Consider the following 7869-nt stretch of genomic DNA (forward strand, 5'->3'; position numbering starts at 1 on the left):
GTCTTAAAAATTTTTATTAGATGTTTGCAGTTGTCTGAGAACTGGTTTCACCAAGAAGTAGAGGAGTGGACGACAGTGTTGTGGGAGGGCCTACGGATTTCTCCTCGTTGTGTACCGGGAGCCACCTTTTTGTCGTTGCCAAAGAAAAGCCTCCGTCGGTCCACGGAAGAGTTAGTAGTGGTTGCACGTAGCTACATAGTGAGATTTACCAAAAAGCCTGATAACTACTAATCTGAATGGCCCAGGGCCCAGACAAGGTCTCTCATTGCCTTTCCAGAGAAGGCCGACCTTCTGTGCCTCTGGTGGTACGATTCCTCCCCATTTTCTTGCCCGAATGCTTTGTGACTCGTAACAACCAATGATAAGAAGGCTGCCTGGTATGAGGTGAGCTGTTTGTGGCCACAAGAGAATTCAAAGTTAATCGGTCGGCATGGAAGTAGACAACAGTCCCTCTTGGAGTCTGCTCGATATAACTAGTCCAGTCCACTGGGCAAAGGGACAAGCACTGCCTCGGCTACAGATTCACTTTGGGTGTAAAAGTTATATTCATGACTCTCGCTGTGCACGTTATGGGCTGCAGGAGCATAAAGTAGAACTCTCAAAGGTCTATTTCATATCTTCTATGCACAAAAAGCCATGAGAGAGGGACAGAAAGTATTCAGAGAACAGACAGTATTTATATAATAGTTTTGAACTTCCGCACCATGGTAACTTCCTTTCGGGTATGTGTGTTTTTTTAGAGGTGGGGAAAAGAAGACAGATGTTTGGGGGAAAGGGTACATTTGGGTACAATAATTGTTAGCACTGTGGTACATTTGCTCAGCAGACATCTGAGGGCGTCATCTGAGGGCGTCTGGAGCGGGAGCGAGGCTGCCCTTCCACCTGCTTGTTTAGCTCACTGCCACCACATACATAAAATAATGTTTATTTTCACTTAATCTTTAAAATCAGCTTGGCACACGTCTCCACGGCAAGGTTATTCCTGTGTAGGCATCTTTTTCCGAAGGATGTGGGGCCTGGTCTTTGATGGGAAATATTTTGAATGGGAAACAAAGTATCGGCACAAAATTTAAGTCTGTATACACAAGCTTTCTTCCAGAGCCTCAGCCAAAAGCAACATGGAGCCTCTGCTAAATCATGGTAATGAGTTAAGTGTTGCGTGTGGTTTTGTTTCCATAAGCAGATGCATTAGTATCTGTTTCTGAAACTGTCAGGTCAGTCAAGCAAATATTGCTGTGGAAGAGAAAAATATGTGTGCCCAAAACTCGACTGGACTGATTTCTCTCTGTGGTGAGAAGGGTTTGTTCAAGACAAGGCTGAGCCACCGGGTTCATCCCTGTGCAAAATAAATACATCCTTCCTTTCTACATCCGCACCCAGGCACTTTTATCAAATCCATATGCTGCACAGAATGAGCCACTTCTCCTCTGAAAGCAAGAGAACTCAACCGGCCAGATGAGAGAGGTGATTGGAAGGGGTCCTAGCTCCCTCCCTTGTCTCTGCCGTTAGAAGGAGAAAGGTGATGGCCACGTGGAATGGATGTAGCTGTTAAGGTGCCCGAGCACTGACACATCCGTAAGGGCAAGCTGGCCCTGTGTGCAGCTCCCAGCTTGTCTGCGGTGCCGCTTGCCCTGGGCCTGCCACCCACCCCAGCCTGGAGGGGGTCTGTACACACCTGCCTCTCCCTTCCTCTCTGCAAGCTCCCTTCAGAGAGACTTTCCTGGCCAAGGTGGAGGTAAAATCCTTCTCCAGAAGTGATAACAAACGCTCATTTTCTTTTCAACTTGATGCTAGAATTTCACTTTTATGAATAAGCAAACAAAATAGTAAAACTATTTCCATGTGTGCAGCCAGCAGGTTGTTGGGACGTGCAATCAACGTTCAAAGTTTGGTTTGTGCCTCTCGAAGTCCTGTTTAGACCCTTAACAGAGTGGGTGGCTCCTCTCGGACTCATGCTGCATGTGATCCGTGCACTTCTGCAAGTCCTCCTTTCCTTCTAGACGACATGCTTATTGCCTGTTTACTTTTGGGAAGTTCAAGTTGTGCTGGAAAGGTTTACAGATTGCTCAGCTGCTGCTGGTGTGTGTCATGAGGTCTACAGGTGGTGGGGGGAACAATGTCCAGTTTGCTGGATCTTGGTTTAGTCATGTGGTCAGATATTGTTTTCCTTTGCCTGAAAATTTTCGACTTTGGCAGATGCTGTGACTCCCCACAGTAATAAAAATGTGCCTTTGGGATAATCCCAAACACTGGATGATCCTGCAGCCATTCCATCTGCTTTGGGAATGCATGTTTGTACCTGCATTTTCAGAGGCCCATGAAGGGGACCAAACAAATAACAAAGCTTGGTAAGGCTAGTCTGTTTCTGAAAGCATTGTGGATAGAGCATTTTCGTTTTATTTTCTCATTCAGACATGATTTATTGCCCCCCTTCATGCCTAGGCAGCATCAAGCTCTTTTGGTTCAGATCTTTCTCAGAACAAGTGGTCCACCATGAGGCCATCCCCTCCTTGGCCAGGCCCATCACAGCTGAGCGCCAGGCGTGACAACAGATGGAGAGAGAGGAGGTGCACGTCTTGAATAAGCTCATGGTTAAGAGCTTGAGGTCAGACCCACATTCAAATTCCTTTCTTCCACCACCAACCTATCCATGATTGCAGACAAGTTGATTTCTCTCTCTGAAACTTGGGGTCTCCAGCTGAGAACAAAATCTCAGCCCCAGGGAGGTAAGCAGAGTGACTATTAATGATATGGTACACATACCTTGGGCAGCCCCAGGACTGACATCTAGTAAGTAAGAGCTTGCAGATGACAGCTGCTGAGGTTACTCTGCAAACCAGCTTCCTGACGTGACAAAGACATGTCGCAGAAGTTGGGAGAAAAAGTCTGAATGCTTCATATTCCAAAGTGAAGATTCATTGCCAAGGAAATTTGTATTATCTCAACCATACTTGTTTCTCTAACCAAGCTAAAAAAAATAGCACATTTTCCTAGATGCTAGGGTGAATGGGCTACATTTTATTTTAAAGATTTATTTATTCATGAGACACACATACACACACACATACACACACACACAGAGAGAGAGAGAGAGAGGCAGAGGGAGAAGCAGGCTCTTTGCAGGAGATCCCAGATCCCGGGATCACCACCTGAGCCAAAGGCAGCCGCCCAACTGCTGAGCCACCGAGGCATCCCTGGACTACTTTTTAAAATATTCTTTTAACTAATAAAATGCAGAGATGATATTCTTTCTGTTTTGATGGGTGGAAGTGTAATACTGTTATTTGCCGTCACAGATGTTTTGGAAATGTGGATATATTAGATACCTATAGTTTTTTTTTTTAATTTTTTATTTATTTATGATAGTCATAGAGAGAGAGAGAGGCAGAGACACAGGCAGAGGGAGAAGCAGGCTCCATGCACCGGGAGCCCGATGTGGGACTCGATCCCGGGTCTCCAGGATCGCGCCCTGGGCCAAAGGCAGGCGCCAAACCGCTGCGCCACCCAGGGATCCCGATACCTATAGTTTTTTACATGTTTTTGCGTGGACCATCAGTCAGAAAGATTTCCATCCATCTTTCTACATGGATTTCCATCATCTACATTTTTGAGGAAAGAGAAGAACAGGATTGGAAATGGTGCATAAGAAGGAATATCAGGTGAAAGAGTGGAAGCAGGTGTGGATGTGACCTGAAAGGGTGAGAGAAATCCCGAGAGTTGTTTTGAAGGGGGTGTGAATCGGGTCCAGCATCATAAATGCCCACAGGTCACACCCACTTTTGGTCTCCAGCCTCTTTCCTACTTCTTAGCGCTGCACACTCATGAGCCTGTCCTTTTACACACAGGAAGATAGAGTCAGGTCACGGCAGGCAGCTTAAAACCCTACAAGTGAAAAATACAACTCTTTCTTCATCGAACACCAACATATCTTAAATGATGCTCAAAGTTTCAGATGGGAGTTAGGATAAGTGAGAGAAAAATGTTTTCTGAAATTTGAACTTACACTAGGCAAGCACATGTGCAATGTCCTGGGGTGGAGGGGAAGCCATTTTGGGGAGAAAGTAACAATTACACTTCTGTCTTTTCAAAACCACAGTGCAGCTCTGAGTATCAGATTAAGGGAGGTTTGTAAACTCTGTTTCTGAAAAAGTACAGTATATTCCTTGCTCTAGAGGGTAGAGAAATGCTGGTAAGAAGGCTGAAGTCTGGTTCTTGATGGGCTTTGGCCATAGCTCTGGACAACTTTTCTAGGTTACATTTTATTTTTAAGATATCATTTTGCAGAGTAACATTGAGTCTATACAGCTTTGGGGGCCACTATTTTAATATGGGAGTTTAGCAGCCTTGAACTAATCTACCCATTGGCCAAGGCAACAAGCCAGGTGAAGGCTCAATATAGCCATCGCAGCCAGTGGAACAATGGAGTTTGGCAAATTAAAAAAAAAAAAAAAAAAAGAGGGGATATATTGATCATGCAAAGGGAACAGGAGGTGCTCCCTTTTTATGGGAGATCACAGAGTCATGATTGGTGATCTCTTTCTATAAGGTGATGATGCAGTAATTCAATGATGTTCTTAAAACTTCCAGTAAATTTCCACCATTTCAAATCCTATGGAGGCCATTAAATCAAGGCCTGATTTGGACAGGAATATTTCTCTTCTACAGAAACATATAAATGGGATCAGATGGTCAAGGTAGTTCGGGTAAGTGGCAACTATTAATTTTATTGAAGAGACCTCCCTCGATTGATGTTCTTGGTTTGAAAGGCTAGCCCCTCTCCTAAAGGGTTAACTGGTGTCCCATTAATGGAAACGCTATCACAAGACAAAGTAATATAGTTTAATGCACCCTGCTTTGAATTCAGAGTTCATGCATAGTCTAGACTAAAGGCCAAACAAATTTACAGCACTTCATGCGTTTCTATGGAGGAACATTTTTTCCTGAAGGATATGTAAATATTGCACTAATCAGAGGTTCTGGAATTCCAAATGCCATAAAAGGTTATGACCTGAAGCCCTGTTAATATATGAGTGAGGGCGTAGACCGAATCCTTTTGAATGACAGCTAACATGGGGTGTTTTGCATGAAAAATAACCTATAATAAATGACCTCTGCTTTTTTCTCTTCAAATCTATGACAGTAATGAACGGGAAGGGGGAGTTTCCTCCCCATCCCGTGTTATTTACACCTAAACAGATGAAAGTCTTGCCTGAGTGTTGGCGTCCACTCAGGAAGATGGAGGAGCAGAGGACTGATCGCAGAGAACCGTCTTTTCTTTTTCACATCTGGGCTTCCCAATGGACTCCAAGGAAGAGAGAGAGAGACAGACAGACAGACACGTGCAAAGTTGTTAAAAAGGAGTGTTTCATTTCCTAAAGAATCCATTCCGTGAGAGGGTGTGTGTGGAATCTCCTGGAATGCTGATAAAACCCTGCCCGCTCAGAGAGCCCGTGACCTTTAGCCTGTCAGAGCAAAGCTGTGTCTCTCGCGGGGCCTGGGGAGGTTTCAGCAGCTCAGCATCCCTGCCAAGAAGCTGTATTTTCTTTGGGGGCTGCATTCACACGCGCAGACAATGCTGTGATTTTCCCAGATTCCAGCTGGATCAAAAAAGCAATATATCGCCTTAAATATTGGAGGTCTCCCCCTCCTCCTATAGTGCGAGCAAGTCTTCCCCTACCGGGTTTTGGGTTTTGGAAGGCCAGGAGCCTTCCCTCGCTCCAAACCTCTGCTCAGGGCTCTGTTTGGTCTTGCGGGGTGTCGGGCTGTGACCCTGCCGGGTGGTTTCGCTCCCGGGGTGTGGAGGAAATACCTCCTGGTGGCTGGCCCGGTGTTCCCTTACAAAATTAAGATCGGACTCCTCCCAGTGACATCCCTTTGAATTTTATGTCAGGATTTGTCTCCAAACCTCGTGTTCCTATCGGGGTTAGTATTTTCGGATGTTGTTCTGGCTCCTGGTCCCCACGTTCCCTTGCAAGCTCTTCCCGTGGCTGCATGTGTGACGTCCTGAGCTCTGGCCCTGCCCGCACGCTGAGCTTGGGCTGCGCACGGTCCTCCTGCGGCCACTTGTTCTCTGTGAGCGGCCCTTGTACTTGTTAAAATGTTCCTGCTTAGAACTAAACGGCCTCCTTTCATGTGTTTAGAGAAACGCGGTGTAGGGCTTTCCTTGCCTGTTGCCTGAAACCTCCCCTCCAGGCACAGGATCTGTGAATCTGTTTGAAGGAGACTGTGCTGGAGTTGGCAGGGAGCGAGGACATCCCCCCCCACCCCCCCCAACCCCCCCACCCCACCCCCGCCCACCGCAGGGTGAGGTCCCACTCAGAACGCAAACCAGCAGGGCCCGGGCTCCCGCTTACTCTCTCGCCGAAGCTCCCTCTGCCCTGCCCAGTGCAATCTGGGGGCCAGCTGTGTCCCACTTGGTTGCACGCCCCCAGATGTCACCCCATTGGCCCAAACAGCCTTTTGTTTCATCCACTCACAGGAAACTCTCACTCATCTTCAATAGCCGAGACGAATACCACCATCTCGGTAGGAATCGTGGAGGCATGGTGACCTGCCCCCCCAGCCCCAGATCCCTAGCCCAGCTCTGAAGCCAACCCTGTCCTGCCCATCCATAGCATGTGGGTTATATATTTCCAGATCTCTTTGCAGGTTATCAATCTGGGGGATCAGGGATTCTATTTTTTCATATTTATATCTTTGATGACTGGCACAGGGCCGGGACCCCATCTGTGCCCCTCGGAGGAAGAAAAGCCTGCCTCAGGGGACAATGGGCTGCCAACGGTTCTCAATGGAGGCTTGGGAGGGGTCAGGAATATGCTCTTTCAAGTCTTGAGTTCACTTCGTGCCCAGTCTCCAGGACTGTGCCCTGGGCAGTCTTGCAAACAGTTTTCCATAGTTTCCAGAAATGCGCCTGCTCACAGACAATCTGCAGGTGCATTCTAGGTGGGCACAGCTGGTACTGAAGCAGTGGTATCACCGTGGAGCACTCAGGACCCCCAGAATCTCCCCATCTCCAGTGTCGGTCGGTTCCACATCCATCCCCAGCAGCAGCCCCACGCTTGCCATGATGCTGGACAACAATGCCCTCTCGGGAGGCTCAGCTGACGGCACTAATGGCGCTCTAGGCACCAGGCAACAGGGGTTGCACACAGGGCACTAGGCACCTAGGATTGCTGGGGGGCTGGAGATGCAGACGCGGCTGCCTTCTGGGACCATCTCTGGAACAGTGGAGCGAAGATGCTCAGCAAGGGAACCTTGGCTTCAGGCAGGAAGCCGCCACTCTGCTTCGATCTCTAGGACGGCACCTGCTTCACCACATTCTACAGCCCCGAGAGTCAGCGCCATGCCTCTGGTCTCCAGGGCCACAGTGTCCTCACTGTCACCAAGCACTGGAGAACCGCTCTCAGAACTTTTGGCCGTGGAGCCAGATGGACCTGCCAAAACTGCTGCGTGAAATAGCAGCTGACCAACCCGTGCAGAGTACGGGGGGGATGCTGGCATGCATGCAGTGCAGGATCTGTTGTGACATACGTCGTCCTGCCCTGCACCCCGCTCTGGATACCAGCCCCTTCTTGGGAGCTGCGCACGGCCTGGAACCATGTGCCCTAGAGATCTAAGCCCACTGCTAGAAGCCTGGCCATGCAGTGTGGCTGGGGCGTACAGCCAGCAGCTCATCCCAACAGAGGACTGAGGCTGGACTTGAGGCAGCCTCCTGGAAGGAACTGGAGCTCAATCCCACCTTGATCTTTAGTTGGGATAGACCTGAGCTAGAGGGGAATGCAGCTTTGTCATGCTGGCCTAGCGAAGTCTCAGGTGAATGGTGTGGGGCAGTTCCTGGCCGGGGGTGGGGAGGGCAGCTGGAGGATTTTA

This window comes from Canis lupus, chromosome 1, assembly GCF_048164855.1.
Source record: "Canis lupus baileyi chromosome 1, mCanLup2.hap1, whole genome shotgun sequence".
NCBI lineage: Eukaryota > Metazoa > Chordata > Mammalia > Carnivora > Canidae > Canis > Canis lupus.